The sequence below is a fragment of the Ambystoma mexicanum genome, chromosome 1q, assembly GCF_040938575.1.
Source record: "Ambystoma mexicanum isolate Mex_15411 chromosome 1q, UKY_AmexF1_1, whole genome shotgun sequence".
NCBI classification, from domain to species: Eukaryota; Metazoa; Chordata; class Amphibia; order Caudata; family Ambystomatidae; genus Ambystoma; species Ambystoma mexicanum.
Genome location: NC_090922.1, coordinates 480,307,725 through 480,324,166, shown reverse-complemented (window position 1 = coordinate 480,324,166; position 16,442 = coordinate 480,307,725).

Here is a 16,442-nt window from a genome sequence, read left to right as displayed (position 1 = left end):
TAGCCTCGAACATAAACCCGCTTGACCAAATGTTCTTTATTTTGGCTCTGGTCGGGTTTATTCGCCATTTCCTTTTATTAAAGTCCTTCTTGTGTTTTACTTTGCGTGGCAAACCAGGTTTGCCTTCTTTGTTCACCGTCTTTTGGCGGGCTTCTGCGAAGAAACCCTCCTCTGGGTGCCTTGGTGTCTAGGTGGGCTGAATGTGAGGGAGGGGTGTAGTCACCCCCTGCACAGGGTATCTTAGGAAACCCAAGTCGCACTTTGCCATGATTGGCTAAGGTGGTTGTCCGGGTCGGACAACCCCCTGCTGTGTGATTGATAGCCAGGCTGTGTGAATGGCAGGACTCTTGGGCTGGAAGTCAGAGTCGCCACTGGAACTGCAAGGAAACGAAGAGAAGCGGAGAAGACAACGGCTGCTGCAACTACCAAGTCCCTGTGAAGCCCTGCTGCAGTCCTGAGCTATCTACCCTTCAACGACCAGAGAAGATCCATTCCAGAGTCTTCTTCCCTTGAGCCTCATGGGGTCAACCAGCACATCTTCCACAGCCAGAGGATCCTCTTTGTGGTCGAAATCGCTGCACACTGCTGTAGTGGTCCGGATAGCCATCTGAAGAGCCTCTCCTATTTTAAAGCAGCGCACCTTTTATTCGCCGTCGCTACTGATGGCCTCATCCCTGGGTAGTGCAGCTCAATCCAGATGTTCTTCTTGTTGTCCCCACGACTTAAGCTCCAGGATCTGTGAGTCTGCAGGAAACTACCAGGAACAACTGCCGTGGCACCAGCGTCTTCAGAGAATAAGGTACTGTGTCCGACTTCGAGGAACTAGGTTGCACCCTTTTCTCCTCATCCAAGGCTTGTCCTTGTCTTCCTTCCCTCTTATAACTTTTGCTTCCTCTTGTTGACAATATCCAAGTACTCCTGGCATTATTGAATCGTGAACTATCTGACTGTGTGATCCTCGACAACAGGAACCCTGTTCCACCTAACACTGGCGCAGGCCTATTGACTTTTATCTTTGGGTTAGAAAGTGTTCTCTGATTCTGTCTGCCTTGACAAAAGTATTGCTGATGATATTTGCCCCCAACTCTCTTTTGTTAACTCAGGTGCTAGGTGTGTTTTTACCCCAGTAACATTTCTTTCCGCGGATACGCGTATCTTTAGTGAGACCGAACTGTCATTACTGTCAAAAAGTAATCGCTTATGTGTTCCCGGTAACGTCTTTTGTTTCACAACACCAGTCTGAAAAATCATAAGGTACTTACCCTGAGTTGTTTTATTCGAAGTGAATTGGTTGTATGTAGTGTATTTTACTTGTGTTTTTAATTTAATAGAGGTGAAGTGTTTTGCAAACAGATGGTCAAAAATAAATGTACTTTTACTTTTTAACCAAAAACCTTGAGTCAGTGTTTGCTTGAGTCACAGTAATTGTAGTCCTTGGTGTAATCTCTACTACTGCTCATTTGCTTTTGAGATAAGTCTGGCTGCTCCGCTACTGCTACCACTTTAACAGTGTAGTACAGGCATGTACCAAAGGTGAACTTGTATTGCCACTTGTAGTCTTAATTGTGTGTAGTGGTCCCTAAGGGCACTACACATGATTCTGCCTAACATTGAGTCCCCCAAGATTTCAGACGGAAATCCCCAAACCCATACCCTCCAAACTGCCCAGCTATATTCAGGTCTATAATAAGAGGTCAGAGAGTGTAATCGCTTGACAGGTGATTTAGGTAACTGTTCCCAAAAGTGGCCTTGAGACCCATACATAATCTATACGGGAGAAAGACCGGTGAACATGGGAGTACTAAGTATATCCTCTCGCCTGCCCCTTAATTGTTGGCCACACGTCTACCAAGGTTAAACTTGTAAGCTTTTGTTTTATAAAATTAGAAGGCACCGTGGCCAGGCCGAAATTGTCCCTGGGCAGTGGGGGCCGGTTTCAGGCTATACCTGGGCAAGTTTGGCAAAAAAAGACATTTTCTCCAAAAAGTATTTCATCCTCCTTCGGTTGATAAATGAGTACCAACACAGGTTGGATGATATTGTATGCATATTTGTTCTATAAAAAAGAGCTTAAGCGTAAGTGCTATACAATAACATATTTGCATTTGGCCCTGGACGTCTGCTTGGATTCACAGTAATTTAGTATACTTAGAAACAATGCTATTTGATGCCACTTCCTGTTTTGCAAGTGGTGAAAGGTTGTGTTTCATCGCTTCCCGGGATGTCACTTTGGGGTGAGGTAAAATGACATCACTTTCGGTCAAGGGTCGTGAGGCGAGTGGTGGACCACTTTTTTGAGGAGAGGGGTGGGCCACTTTTTCTTAGGGTGACCGGGCCCGGTTGCGTAGAGTGGGTAACCGCACTATGATCACGCAGAGGGTTCCAAGCCATGATAAAAACCTCAAGAAGGATTATTTCCCCCTCCTAAAAGGCTTCCAATAGCGAGACAGTTGATTTTAAGACACCTTCCTGGCTAGTATTGGGAGCATAGATCAAGGCCACAGTTACCCTCTTTGGGCCTATTGCCAAAACTGTTATTACATAGCGACCCTCTTTGTGTGGTTTTGTTCAGATCACTTTGATATGGGGAGCTGACCATATCGCTATCAGCACCCCAGCCACTTTTCCCACTGCATTTGACTGTAATATCACCGGGAATCTTCGCAGGCAAAGTTTATATCTGTCTGCCAAACATTTATGTGTTAATTGAAGCACTACCAAGTCCGGTTGGTAACGCCCCAGGAGCAGTTCTAGCTCCTGGGTTTCGCCAGCGCACTCAGGCCCCTAATATTTAAAGTTAAACACTTGAATCGTCCTCATATCATATTGATATCATACCATCAGAAGATCGATTGAACACTGAAGTCCTTGAAATTCCTCTCAGATACCATGCAATACACCTCTAATCCCCCGTTGAGTGCCCATCACTTATCAAACATCACCCCCTTACCCCAACCGTCCCAACTGTGTCCCCAAACAATGTCCCCTGGTGGGGGCCACAGTACCTAACATAGCCCGGGGCATGAAACCCCAGCAGTGAGTCAACTTTAACCCGAGGGCAACTTGCGGGTCATCCTAGTACCCCCATCTGTTACCTGAATAGATGCATTCCAAGGTGGTGTGGTCCATCTCTCCATCTCATGATGATCCTTAAATCAGTTCTTGATCTGCCTGCATGTAAATACCTTGATTAAGACTACTTTATTGTGGTGGTGGTTTGGTGATAGGCCCTCTAAGTTGCACCTTCCAGTCCTCTTGTTGTTTCACCCTCTCCTTCTTCCCATGACGTGTTACAGTCGACCACTCTCAGGGCTTAGGTTGTTCAGCCAAAGTCCATTATCGTTCTCTGTGAGCCTTTTGTCGCTTCGTCCTCGATTTGCAGTAGGGACAAGCCTGAATCTTGTGAGGTGATCCTATGCTGTCTGCCTTCTAAGGAAAAGACCAGGCCAAAATAGAAAGCCCGCTTGCATTTAATCCCTCTTAATTGTAGTGTTCTGACCACTGGCTGCATCTTGCGTTGTTTTTGGAGGGTTATCTGCGAAAGATCTTCAAAGAGATGGATCTCATTCCCATTGTAAGTAATCCTAGACGACTCCCGTGCCCTCCTTAGAATATGCTCTTTTTGTGGGTGATGAAGTGCATGCTGCCAATACATCCCGTGGACGAGCACCAGAGTCATTTATTTTTGGGCCAGTTTTATGAAGGCGATCCAGAGAAACCATGGCAGTTTCTTCTCCCGAAATTAGATCAGCAAAGATATGGGCTACAGTGTCCTTCAAGTCAGCATCCATGATTGATTCCAGAAAGATTCTTATTCGTATGTTAGTGCATCCCGATCTAACTCCAAGGTCCTCACACTGTATTTCGAGAATGTGTGTTAGCCTGGCCAGATCTTCAAGGGCAATATCAGACTGTTTGCTCTCCTGTTTCAGTTCCTGGATTGCCTGTTCATTGTTATCTACTTGCTCCTCAAAGTCATATAGTGACTGCCTGATTTCCGGGGTGAAAGAAGTAAACTGTAGTTGAAATGAGGCCAGGAACTTGTCCTGAAATTCCTGGAAGCTCATTGCAAAGTCCTCTTAAGAATCTGCCTAAGTCGAGGCTATTAGTCTCCACTCTTGGGGTAAATGTTCTTGTGTTTCCAGCCAAAGATGTTACCTGGCCCAGTGCCCACAGTTTTTGCAGCGGATTCGTTTTGCTCTGAGGGTCTTTGGTGACCCCCGACTGGGTAGGCTTCTTTTTTCCCCCTTGGCATATGATGTGGAGGGTAAAGTGCCTTTAGCGAATGCTTGTCCAGTAGAAGTTCTGCAAATTAGGAAGCTGCTGCCTAATTGTATATAGTCCTGCAAAAGTCCACTTCTAACCATAGGCAGCTATTGTTTTTCCACGTTAAAATTTCACCAATAGTTTTTCCTGATTTGTACCAGGTGCCTTAGCATTGTATCTCACATTGCCACCAGTTATTCCTTATATTAATTTGTCTATGTCTCGAGAATTCCTTTACAGTGCCCCTACACTGTGTCCCATCTTAGAAACGCTGGCCATCTCCCAGCTTAATCTTCACACTGAATCTGGTGGTTGTCTCCATGACCATCAGTCTGACGTCATAGCAGCCAGAAGCAGGGAAACTGCTCTCCTGAACATCAGTGAAGAGGTGCTCTCTAACATTGATAATAATCACCCCTCTGTACTCATCTTACTTGATCTCCTGCTTTTGACACAGTCAACCATGCCATCCTCCTCAAATGTCTCTGTGTTAACCTGGGTATCACTGATCAGGCCCTGGCCTGGTTGACCTCTTTCCTCTCAGACTGACCCTCCCAGGTGTCACGACCCTTACCCCAGACCCCCACTGGCAAGTCCACTTGCCAGGTAAGGTCAGGGTTCGGGGCTCCATTAAGGCGTTGGAGGCCTTGCATTCACTCCCAAGACTCTCTTGGAGTCAGTCCTGGCGTCTCTGGCAACAGGCTCATATTCATTGTGGAGAACATGTTTGAAGGGGGACTACTTTTCATTGGGCCTGCAGTTACCATGGAGGCATTCGCATAGCTTGGTTCCTATGAACTAAGCTATGCAGTATATTGTTTTGGTTGTGGTGGCCTGGGACTACTTTACCTGGACTATTTTGCTGGGAGGCTATTTAAACCACATCCAAGCAACAGAGCACGCATCGGGTTACTTTGCAGTCGGCAATATAACGCTCACCGTTTCCTGTGATACCCGCGAGCCTCAGAGCAACGAGCCTGCAGAGGAGACAAAAGGAACATCATTAATAGAATCCTACCTGCAATCTCCATCCTGTCATCTGCTCTCCAGTGAACAGCTTCTTCTGGGCACCGCATAGCTACCGGAACGAAGCAACCTGAAAAGGAAAAGGAGAAAGACAACATTAGAAAAGGCATACTCCGGCATTGCTTAAGCCACGAACATCACAAGAAGCTTACCTGGCCTAGCTTGTCACCTCCAGGCCGGCACCGTTCCAGAGTTCCACATCCGCCGGAGAAGGACAGCGCAACCTGTAAAGAAGAGAGGAGACACAGGTTAGCAAAGGCAAGACAAAGCAGCGCAGCGCATAGCGTATTACTTACCGCATTGCAGCACACATCTCGCGCCATCATTTGCCGGCAGTGCTCAAACCAACCAGCACGCCACGCCAAATCTCCCGCACGCCTAGGGAGAAAGAAAGGACATTAATACTCACAAAAGAAAGGCAGGCAAGAACAAATAGCGCTATACAAAAACTGCTGCAATAAGACCTACCTTAAAGACACTTCAACGGGCACGTGCCAGTGAAATAACACGGTCGCCCACGCCCACTGAAGACTACGCACCCCTGCTAAGAAAGCAGGATGGAGAGCATGCCTAATACCACAACAAGGTGAGGAGAGGGTCTAAGGGATGAAGCCAAAGGGGTGGTGGGAGGATACTTTACCTGAGTCGGCCAGTCTTGAACCCAGCCCTCCTGTGTTTTCAGGTTAGACTTCCTCCGAAGACACCATCCGGAAATCGGGGAGAAAGTTCCGGCAACCAACCAGGGCTGAGTGGTGTCCCTGTGGATACCAGGTGAGCTTACACCAGGTCCAACTTGGGTCCTTCCTCTCCTATATCTCACTCTCTACCTGTGGTGTTCCCCAGGGGTCTAACCTCTCTTCCTGACTTTTCAACCAATACCTGGGACCTCTTGCCTACCACATTGCTGCTCTCTGCTCCAACTTTCAGTGCTATTTGGATGACTCTCAATTCGCTTTCAGGCTACCCTCTGCCGCCTCTTCTCTCTATCTCATCCAGGAGTGGTGTGCCACCAATGATCTCTGCCTCAATGCCTGTAAGATGGAGATCCTCCTCATCAGCACACCTGCACCTTCCTTTCCTGTCACTCTCTGGTGGGCCATTATTGGCCCTCTTTCTGCTCCCACCTTTGAGGCTGAGAGCCCCAAGGTCATCTTCGACTCCACACTTTCCTTCTCTCCTCATATCTCTGACGTCTCTAAGATGGATAACTACCAATGGCACCTCCACAGAGGTATTCTTCCATTACCCACCTTCCCCCAGAAGCTCACTGTCTCCAGATCTCTGGTTGTCTCTAAACCGGACTACTGCAACAGCCTCCTTCTAAACCTGCTGCCTCTACAACTCATCCAGAACAGGACTGCAAGACTTTGTCCTTGGCCTCAAGCCCAGGGATCACATCTCTACAGCCCTGAAATCTCTGCATTGGCTCCCAGTGGCTGCAAGCAAGGATCAAGTTCAAGACCCTCTGCATTGTCCACAAGGCCTTCTGGGCCTGGGACCGCAACACCTCCAACTATCTCTTCGGAAATATCTTCGTACTCAAGCTCTTTGCTGCTCCACCTCCAACTCCTTGAGGGTCAGTCGTTTCTCCAAGCAACAAGTTGGGGGCAGATCCCTTTTTTCTGCTGGCACCTCCCTCTGGAACAGCCTCCCTGGCTCTCTGAAACTTGAGTAGAACCATCTCCGGTGCTGGAAACACCTCAAGACCTTCCTCTTTGCTTCTGCCTTCTGTCTTCCTTCCCCCTGCTGATCTCCTGTATAATACTGCACTCGTCACCTGGTTACCCTCTGAACTCGGACCCAGGTCCCTGCCTGCACAGTTGTACCCCTGCACTGCCTCCTGGCAACCCTTGCACTTGGTCTGTATCAGCAACCCTACAATACTCTTACCTCCACTTTTAGACACCTGTTGTCTGCACTTTAACCCTTGCGCTTGACACTTGTTGGCCGCACTAGTTGTTGTTTATCCCATGTTCGGAACTTGCCCATTCTCCCCTCCCCACTGGCACTTTTCCCCTCCCCCCTCCCCTGCACTTGCACAATCTCAATGTCACTAGGCCTAGTAAAAGCGTTGTCTTTGCCCTCCCTCTGTTTCCCTCCCTTGCCTCGTTATACCTTGAAACACTTCTGTATAGGCATGTTAAGAATGCCATATCAGATCATATCAAAGAGAACATTGTTTATATTGATTTTAAACAGAATGAAACCACTAAGTAAATTAATTAATAAATTACAAAAGGTACTTCTAAATATGCACCATATCAACATAGATACCTTTTCAAACTTCTGTGGAAGGTGAATGGATTCACACAAGCAGCACAGAACCATATTTCAATGAAGAGTCTTATAACAAGAACAAAAAACCCAATTAGCATTGACAGTGATGTCTGAGGGTATAAAATGGTAGGAGACACCATTATGGAAAAAGTTACCCTTATAGAAAAAACATCCCCAACAAACTTTCAATCAAATATTCCTTTCACCCAAACAAACTGTGCAGTGTACAAATGGATGTGATGCTCAATGATATGATATGATATGATAGGTTATTTATAACACGCTTAATACCCATAAGGTAGCTCAATGTGTAGCATACGCCAACAATCCTTTAATTCTTTACGACAATTCCTCTATCACTATGTGAAACTCACAGGCAAAAATAAAATTAAAACTTTACAAACCATGTACTCTTGTCCAGTGAGCAGCTACACTGGACTTTGAGGACATTCATTAGCCTGCATTTTTAGGAACTGCGTGCAAAAGCACCTTCCACCACATCAAAAAGTTAGCAACACACCATTCCGCTATACAGAATCTTGTGCATTGACTATTCAATGCAAAAAGTCCTGCTCTAGAACTGCAAAATGTAAATAAAATTCTCCTACATGGAACAGCCAAAGAACTTCTTCAAACAATAGAGCACATCCAAAGTAAGTACTTTGGAACTGAAGTTGACTTAGAAAATTCAGTTACTTCAGAAAACATTTCTGAAAACCTTACAAACACCACCCTCCTAACAAACACATACAAAAAAGAAACAGCTACTTTTCAAAACACAGCTGCTGAAATACCAGACCAAGTATGTGTCTGCTGTCGCAGAACTTTTTTATAAAAGGAGCACAAAAATAGTAAACATGGCCTACAAAATAGAGGACAATGAGGAATCCCAATGGTTCCAATTAGCTTTATATCTAACAGCAGAAAATAAATACAAAATAACTGACCCCTCAATAGTTTGCACGTACTGCAAAACAAAGCTTGACAATAACCAAATGCTGTCACGTGCTATCACTAATATTCCTACTTCCAAAGGCCCTCCAACAACTTAACGTGTATGAAAGGATTATAATCCAAACAGTACACAAATATCAAGCTATAATATGCCTTCAACCTAAAACAGCCAAATGACCTACATCTGACTTACCAAAGGGCATCCATGGCAAAGCAGTATATTTGCCTTAGATCTTAAAGAAAATGTAGAAACTCTAGGAGTACAACGACTAATAGATCAATGTTTGATTATACTAGTTAATGGTGTACCAACAAAAGACAACATTTGACAACTGGTCGACTTAAACAAAGTTAGAGAAGCCCTACAATATCTGAAAGAAAACAATGAATACTACAAAGATATACACATAGAGGAAAACATAAGAGAACCCACCCAAATAATTCAAGATTCACCATCAACGGTCCAATTTGAACATGTAGATCTTGTTACTTCAGCCAACATTTTAGATCAGTATACAATTCATCCACTACACTCCAAATAGACCGTTGAAGATGCATTACAAACATATCAAATGTGTCAAACCAAAGGATCCCCAATGAGCGTATGGGAGAAAAGTGTAGAAGCACGTTCTTTCCTCTACTCTTTCCTAGAGGAAAAGCAGGAAGATATGATGAAAGGTCCACAAAATTAGTGCATCAGAATATCGCTCTTTACAAATGTATTCTGAAGTCCCCAGATTCAGACAAAATGTAGAATATATTTTCCACCTCCTGTTCAAAAGTGAACTAGCAACTATATGTTATGGAGTTGCACAAACGTTAAAAACAGCCTCAATTTTTTAAGCATGACTACTACCGAACTGCTTCAAAAAATAAAATACAAAGATGAAGTTTTGCAGTCAAGTATCACAAATCTCTTGGCAAATCCGTGACACAAAAGAATACTGGTTATGATGTCACACTGATGTACATTGTATGCTAAGGAACATAGGTCCACCAACATGGACTGTTACTTTAAATTGTGCAGAGTATGCATGCGGTGACTTGCATGACTTTTTGGGCACTGCAAATCAAAACAAAGATTAAACATGTATAAAAACATCAGGAGAACTGTGTTCTCTTGACCCTGTCAATGTATCAAGGTACTTTCGCCATTGCTTCTTTGCCATGTTGCGTTTCATCTGCAATAAAACAACCCCTCCACTCTGAGATGTACAATACTTCTTTTGGAGAAAATAATATCAATCCAGAGGAGCACCACACATCCACATGCTTTTGTGGATAAAAGATGCCCACAAATGTGCCCATGACAGCGATGCCACTATTTTACAGTTTATTGAAAAAAACATTACTTGCGACATCCCTTCAGAAACCACAGATAGTGTCCTGCATACACAAATCTTACGCTTCCAAAAACATACTGCTGACGTAGATAAAAAAACCAAAGGTAAATAAGACACCAAATGTCACTTTGGCTTCCCTAGACCAGTTTGCAAAAAAGGACAAGTAAATAGCTTGATGTCTTCTATCAGACACAGTATAAAAGGCAAATCCCCTAAAAACGCAAACAACATTAAAAGGGATGAAGCATCCAAGAACATCAATGATTACAATGCAAGTAATTGCCCTCTTGTGGAATGCAAACAAACACATACAAAACATTGCAGACAATTCCACTTCAGTTGCAACATATGTCACAGCCTATCCCATCAAAGCTAAGAAAACATAGCTTAATAACCTCTGCGATGACATATGATCTGACAAAACACTGTCACAAAAATTGTACAGCTTCAGTATAATAATGCTGTCCCATGGAGAATGTGGGCGCTACGAAACTGCAGACTGTTTAATAGGTACAGCCTTATATGGCAAATCTTAACACATTGGGCCTCATTACACGGTATGCGGTAACCATGGCGCTCTTAGCGCCATGGATGCCGCTGGTATTTTACAGTGTCCACCTTGGTGGATGGCGGAATTACCGGCCTACTCCAAAGTGAGCGGGGCTGGTAATTCCCCATTCACCAAGGCACTTCCCCATTCCCATTTTTGCCCCCATAGGGCCCAATGGGAATGGGGAGGAGGTAATTACGGAACCGCAAATTGCGATACCGTAATTAGCACCAAGGTCCCTTTGCGGGCCCGTTCCTTAACGGCTGGTAAAACCAGCCATTGAGGTCGGGTCCGGCAAAGGGACCTTGTAGTAAGGCGGTAAGCGTTTACCGGTACCGGTGCCCTTACCGGTACCGGTAAACCCTGACCGAATACCGTGTAATGAGGCCCATTGTCTGGCTAAAGCTTGGTGCAGCTTTATCTCAAAAAAGAATACTAAAATCCTACCAACAGATATAAACAACAGCCACAAATGATCCCAACAGCCCGGACATTTAAAAAAAAGATGTATTTGACACATACTACCCAAAAAGAAGTACTGCTTTGGAAAACGTGCCTGTACGACATAGCCCAAGACTATTCCTACAAAAACAATGCTACACCAGATGAGACAAATAGTTATCCTTTAAATCTCCAGAACATAGAGAACTGTATCACATGGCCCTACTGCAACGTTTTTAACCTTGGAGAAAAGAATAAGAATAATTAGGTGACTATGACTCATTGGAAGCTGCATTCTAATGAAATGAAAGCAATATAACAAATGTCAGTTTCAAACAATACCAAGATATGCTGGACAATGAATGCCAACAAAATGAAGAAATTGAAACTCAACTAGATAAAGAGGATGTATACGATTTGGCTGTGGCACAATTGTTCACAGCGGAATTGACCGTGGTCAATTCGGCTGCAAAGACCATTTTGTTGCAGTCAAATTGGGCCAAATTTAAACCACCACCACCCCAAAACACTCCCCCACGCACCCTTACTTACCTTTTTCACGTCCGCTTGTTTTATATTTTATTGATTTAAATTGAAAAACTATTTTTACAAAATATCAATCACTTAGAAAGTTCCCTCAAGGGGTCCGATTCGTAACAGTCACCATAAGTGGTTCTTTTCCACGTCAACTGAGACATATTACTCGTAATTCAATTCAAGTTAGTCCCCTCCCTCACTGTTCCTTCCAGTGCCTTATGTTCTCTGTGCTCCAAATCAATGTATCTAAAGAATGTGGTTACTCCAATCACGCATCTAGTATCATCGCCACTTGTCAGGATCAGCCACCATTCATTTTCTGTTAATGTAGTAAAAGAATTCAGCAGTTTTCCCAAAGCAGCTGACCTCTCACTTTTAGTCCCTTTGCATCCAAGGAGGAGATGTCTACTTGTTTCTATCAAGTTCTCCGAATGGCAGTATCTGAACTTGTTTGTCAATGAAAGATTTTGTATAAACAGTATCTCATTTGTTTTCAGTTGATTCAGACGAAAGCGCATGAAAGTTCTACTTAGATCTTTGATCGGGAACTTTTCCAAGTAGTTTCTTACATCATTTATTTTCATCTCAGTAGTTGTAAAAGCTTTTGTCAGCTTATATTCATTTGCCATTTCTCCTGTACGTATCCAGTCGACCTCACAGAGTTTTTTCATCATCTTGTCTGCATTCGTTAACAAAAGTTCAACTGATGTATTTGTTGATTCTAAAATTTTGATATTTCGGCTTTTCCAGCTATCTAAAGCCGGAATGTGCCCTCTTACCATCTCTTTACCAACCAGCTCTAATGCTTTTAGTTAAGTGTCCAAGAGGAGTTTTCTATATAAGTTAAATGAGTTTCGCTCTTGGATCGCCTTCAATGAGATCAGGCATAATTCTCGTCTAATGAGTGCTATTGGAGTTGATTGTGCCAAGCTCAGTACCTTTCTCCAGAAGAAGCTCTCCAGATCAGACCACACTTTCTCCGGGAGTGAAAACGTAGCGTCAGTCCCGTATAGCACAGCTGGGAGTACCTTCACTTTATAGAAGTTAAGAACAGCCGCTGCTTAAAATCTTCCATATTTTCAGTCCACTGCTTTGGCTTGGTTTGCCAGTATCTTTGTTTTAGACCAGAGCAAATCTTTCATTTCTGTTTCTTTCATGGATTGGCTTATCATGACTTCTAGATATTTAAAGGAGCTTACTTTTTCCAATTTCCGACCTTCAGCAAACCAATTTGCCTGTGGATATTTCTTACTCCCCGGGGGTTCCCATGCCATTACTTTTGTTTTTGAGGCGTTCAATTGTAGGTTGTTTGCCTTCAAATACTCACTCAATTGCGTCAACTGCCTCTGGAGCTCTACATGAGTCCTGTCTAGGAGGATAATGTCGTCCGCATATAAGAGACGAGAGATTTCCGTTCCATCTAGTTTTGGGGGGAACATTCTGACTGAAGATTCTGTATCTGCGTAATCTGCCATGTAGGCATTATATAATGCTGGTGCTAATGGGCACCCTTGTTTTACTCCTCTCTCCGTGGTGATTGCCTTCGACAAAAGGCCTTGCTGACTCAATCTTACAGTCATTGAGGTTTCCCGATACAGTTCTTGAATTGGGGCTACGATGTTCTCTGGGCATCCCATGTGTTCCAGCTTTTGCCATAAAAGGGCCCTATTGAAGGCCTGAACCAGGTCAATAAAAGCCATATAGATCGATTGGCCTTCTTTGAATGCCTTGGCTTTTATTGTGCCTAGCATTATGATATTAACTGCAGTTCCTGAGTTCTTAACGAAGCCCGTCTGAAAAGGGTCACTCTGTTCAGATGAGGCCAACCAGTCTTGGAAAGCTTCGAGGGCAAATCCAGCAAAAATGTTCCCAATCACATCTAGGAGTGATATTGGTCGATAGTGATTTGGCTTTTCTCTGTCCCCTCGTTTGAAAATCGGGACCACTGTGGCTGTGCTCCATGTTGGCGGAATAGTTTGTTCCCGATTGCAGTTTTGGAATATTTTGCTGATGAAGCTCGCCCACAAGATTGGCTGTTGTTTCAAATCTTTGTTGGTAATTCCATCAGGCCCTGGAGCCCTGGACGAGCTCAGTTTTGAAATCTTATCCCTCAGAACGTCTTCGTCCCATGGGATCTTCCATTTATGCCCAGTTCCAGTTTTCCAGTGTGTCAGCACATTCTGAGCTCCCTTCTCATTATTCACTGTTTCATAGAGCAGAAAAGTGCTTCAGCCAGGCTTCTTCTTCTACACTATTTTGAAGAGCTTTATTATTTACCAAAACATTGCTTCTTATCAAAGACCAAAAAACACTGGTTATCTTTCAACATATTGTTTTCGACATCGATTCGGAATTTGTCTGATATAGTTGGTACCTCTTTTGCAGAATCCATCTTCTGTATTCCTGCTGGGCTCTTTTCCAACGTTTTACATGTGCCAGTGATCCCGACGCCCTTGACCATCCTTTTAAATTTGTTGACTAAGCGTTGCCTACTGGCTACTTCGACGTTGTATGTATGTTGGTAGTTGACAGATGACTGTTTCAATTTCTGTACCGATTTTGTGTACTTTTTTAACAGGTGAGTGTAATCAACTCCTTCAATATTATCTTTTTGTGAACTAATATTCCGTGCCGATGGTACTACATAACTTTCAGAAATGTGTTTAAGTGCCTTTTCTGAAAATTTTAGGCGAGTTCCCCCTGGAGTTACTTCTAACTCATATTTGGGGCCAACATTCTGCTTCTGGGATGTTGCCCACCTTGTAGAAAGTAAGTTGTGGTTACTGTTAACAGCCTTTACTACTGCAAAGCTTACAATTAAACCTAGCAGTTCTTTGGACACATATGTATGATCAATTGTCCCCGTTTGTGATTCCCTTTGCCATAATGGAATCATTCCATTTAATTCTGTGCGTAGCCAATGCAGGTTATGAAGGTCTCTGGCTGTAAACATTTTCTCCAACTTCTTTCCTCTTTCCAATATTGGAGACGTTTTTGACAGATGGACTCGTTGGTTTCCAATCTCTGGACATAGTGCATTAAAGTCCCCTGTTATTATTGTGTAGTCATGTCTATAAGTGTCATTTGCCTCTTCTAAGATACTTTCAATTAAGTCACAAAAGGCATCATCAGTGATTACCTCATGGTTCCAATATACATTAGCCAGTAGTATAGTTTCTTCTTTTTCTTTATGTGTTAATACATCCGTGTGTCTCCAAATGATGATTAATGCTTGGATTAAATGGGATGTCTTTATCTGGTCCCTTACTTCCAAACCACATCCTACTCATATGGCTGTTAAATAAACCTGCTGTCGGACGACCAATCAGGCCTTTTTTCGCTGGAATAGTATAGATCGTATATCCAGTTTGTTAATCTGCCAAGTCTCCTGAAGGCAAAGAATATCCCAGAGACCCAAATTGACATCAGATTTAGTTGTTAAATGTCCAAAGCCTCTGGTATTCCAAGATGCCATATCAATGTAGTTCTTAAATACAGTTCGGTTATGGAGGCTTTTGAGTACGATGTCCTGATGCGATTCCGGCAGTTGCTGATATGATTGCTAATTCTGAGATTTTATGGACTGAGCCATCGAGTTCCATGTCCATCGCACTGGGGAGTTAGTGCTTGTGTCACTTCCTTGGATTGCAGTTTTCCTTTCCTGGTTATTTGAAAACACACTTGATTCCTGTTTACTAGTTCGTAAATAAAATGGTCCCTTTGGGTTCCTCTGAAGATTCGATTCAACATCTCTTCTTGGTCTTATGCTATCCTTTGCCAACAGTCTTCTAGACCCCTTTAAGTTTTCCTGCCGGCAAACGGACCAATAGGCCCGATTGCTGAATACTTCTGCTTTTTTCCCTCCTAGGTCCATGGGCTCCTTTCCATCAGTTATATTTCGTTGTGACTTCCATTTTCTGCCATCACCATCAGTGCTCCCAGTTCTATTGTGTCCACTTCTTTCCATTTTAAGAGGACATCTTTGTTCTTTCTCATGTTTTCTCACTATGCTTTCAATTGTCAGCTGTAAAACCGCAAGTTCGTAGCTTAGTGTCTCCAGACTACTTTTTTCTTTCCATAATATCTCACCAATTACCAGAGACCTAATGTGTAGATAGGAAACGTCAGCCCTCCCTGATTCAAAAGGCTCCACTATCCATAAATCGCTGCTCTGCAGCCGACGAAGATTTGGGACCTGCTTGAATATTTTACTTATAGTGTTCCTATTAAGGATCAGGCTATCGTTGTCTCTCAAAATTTTGTTTCAGTCTGAAGGTATATGCACTTTTGATCCTTGGTAAATAAACTTTTTGTTCTTGCTTTCTGTGGAGGCTGGGGTCTTGCTTCTTTATTGATAAAAATCTACGAGTTCTTGTCGATGGCGTTATCGGAGAATCCTTTCTACTATTTCTCCTATTTCTGGGCCCTTCCCTAAGTTCCAGAGATTCCTTATGCTTTCTTTTTATATCTGCCATTCTATCTTCTTCTATTACTTGATGTTTTAATTTGCTAGAGTTCAGGTCGCTGTGATACTTAGTCCTTCTTTTTTTGCTCTCAGTGACCCGCTCTTTCTCATTTATATCTTGTGGCAAATGCTCCAGTGTTAATTTACCTTCCAAGGTTCTCTTTTTCTTCTTCGGCTCCAGCCCTGGATTTGTTAAGAACAGTACTACTGACTTTCTTTTGAATCTTTGATTTGAACTATTTGAGATTTCTAGTTCATCCACGGCGTATATACTCCACTCATCTATGTCTTCCTCCAATTCTTTTTTTTTTTTTTACTTTTTTTAAGCATTTTTAAAGACAAAAAACACAAAGAAACAAAAAATGCATGAACCCCGAACCTCCTCCCTATCATGGTCCCCCCCCTCCCAAATCCAATTCAAACATAACATAGCAAGGTAACCAGACTTTCATCCCGTACCCTCTGTCTTAAAGCCCGCATTATAGCTGGCTTGAGGCTGATGTCGCCCCGGGTTGTGGGAACCCCCCACTGGGTGTATACCTGTTCAGAGATGATCGCGCCCCGGCCATCCGGGGGTGCTGTC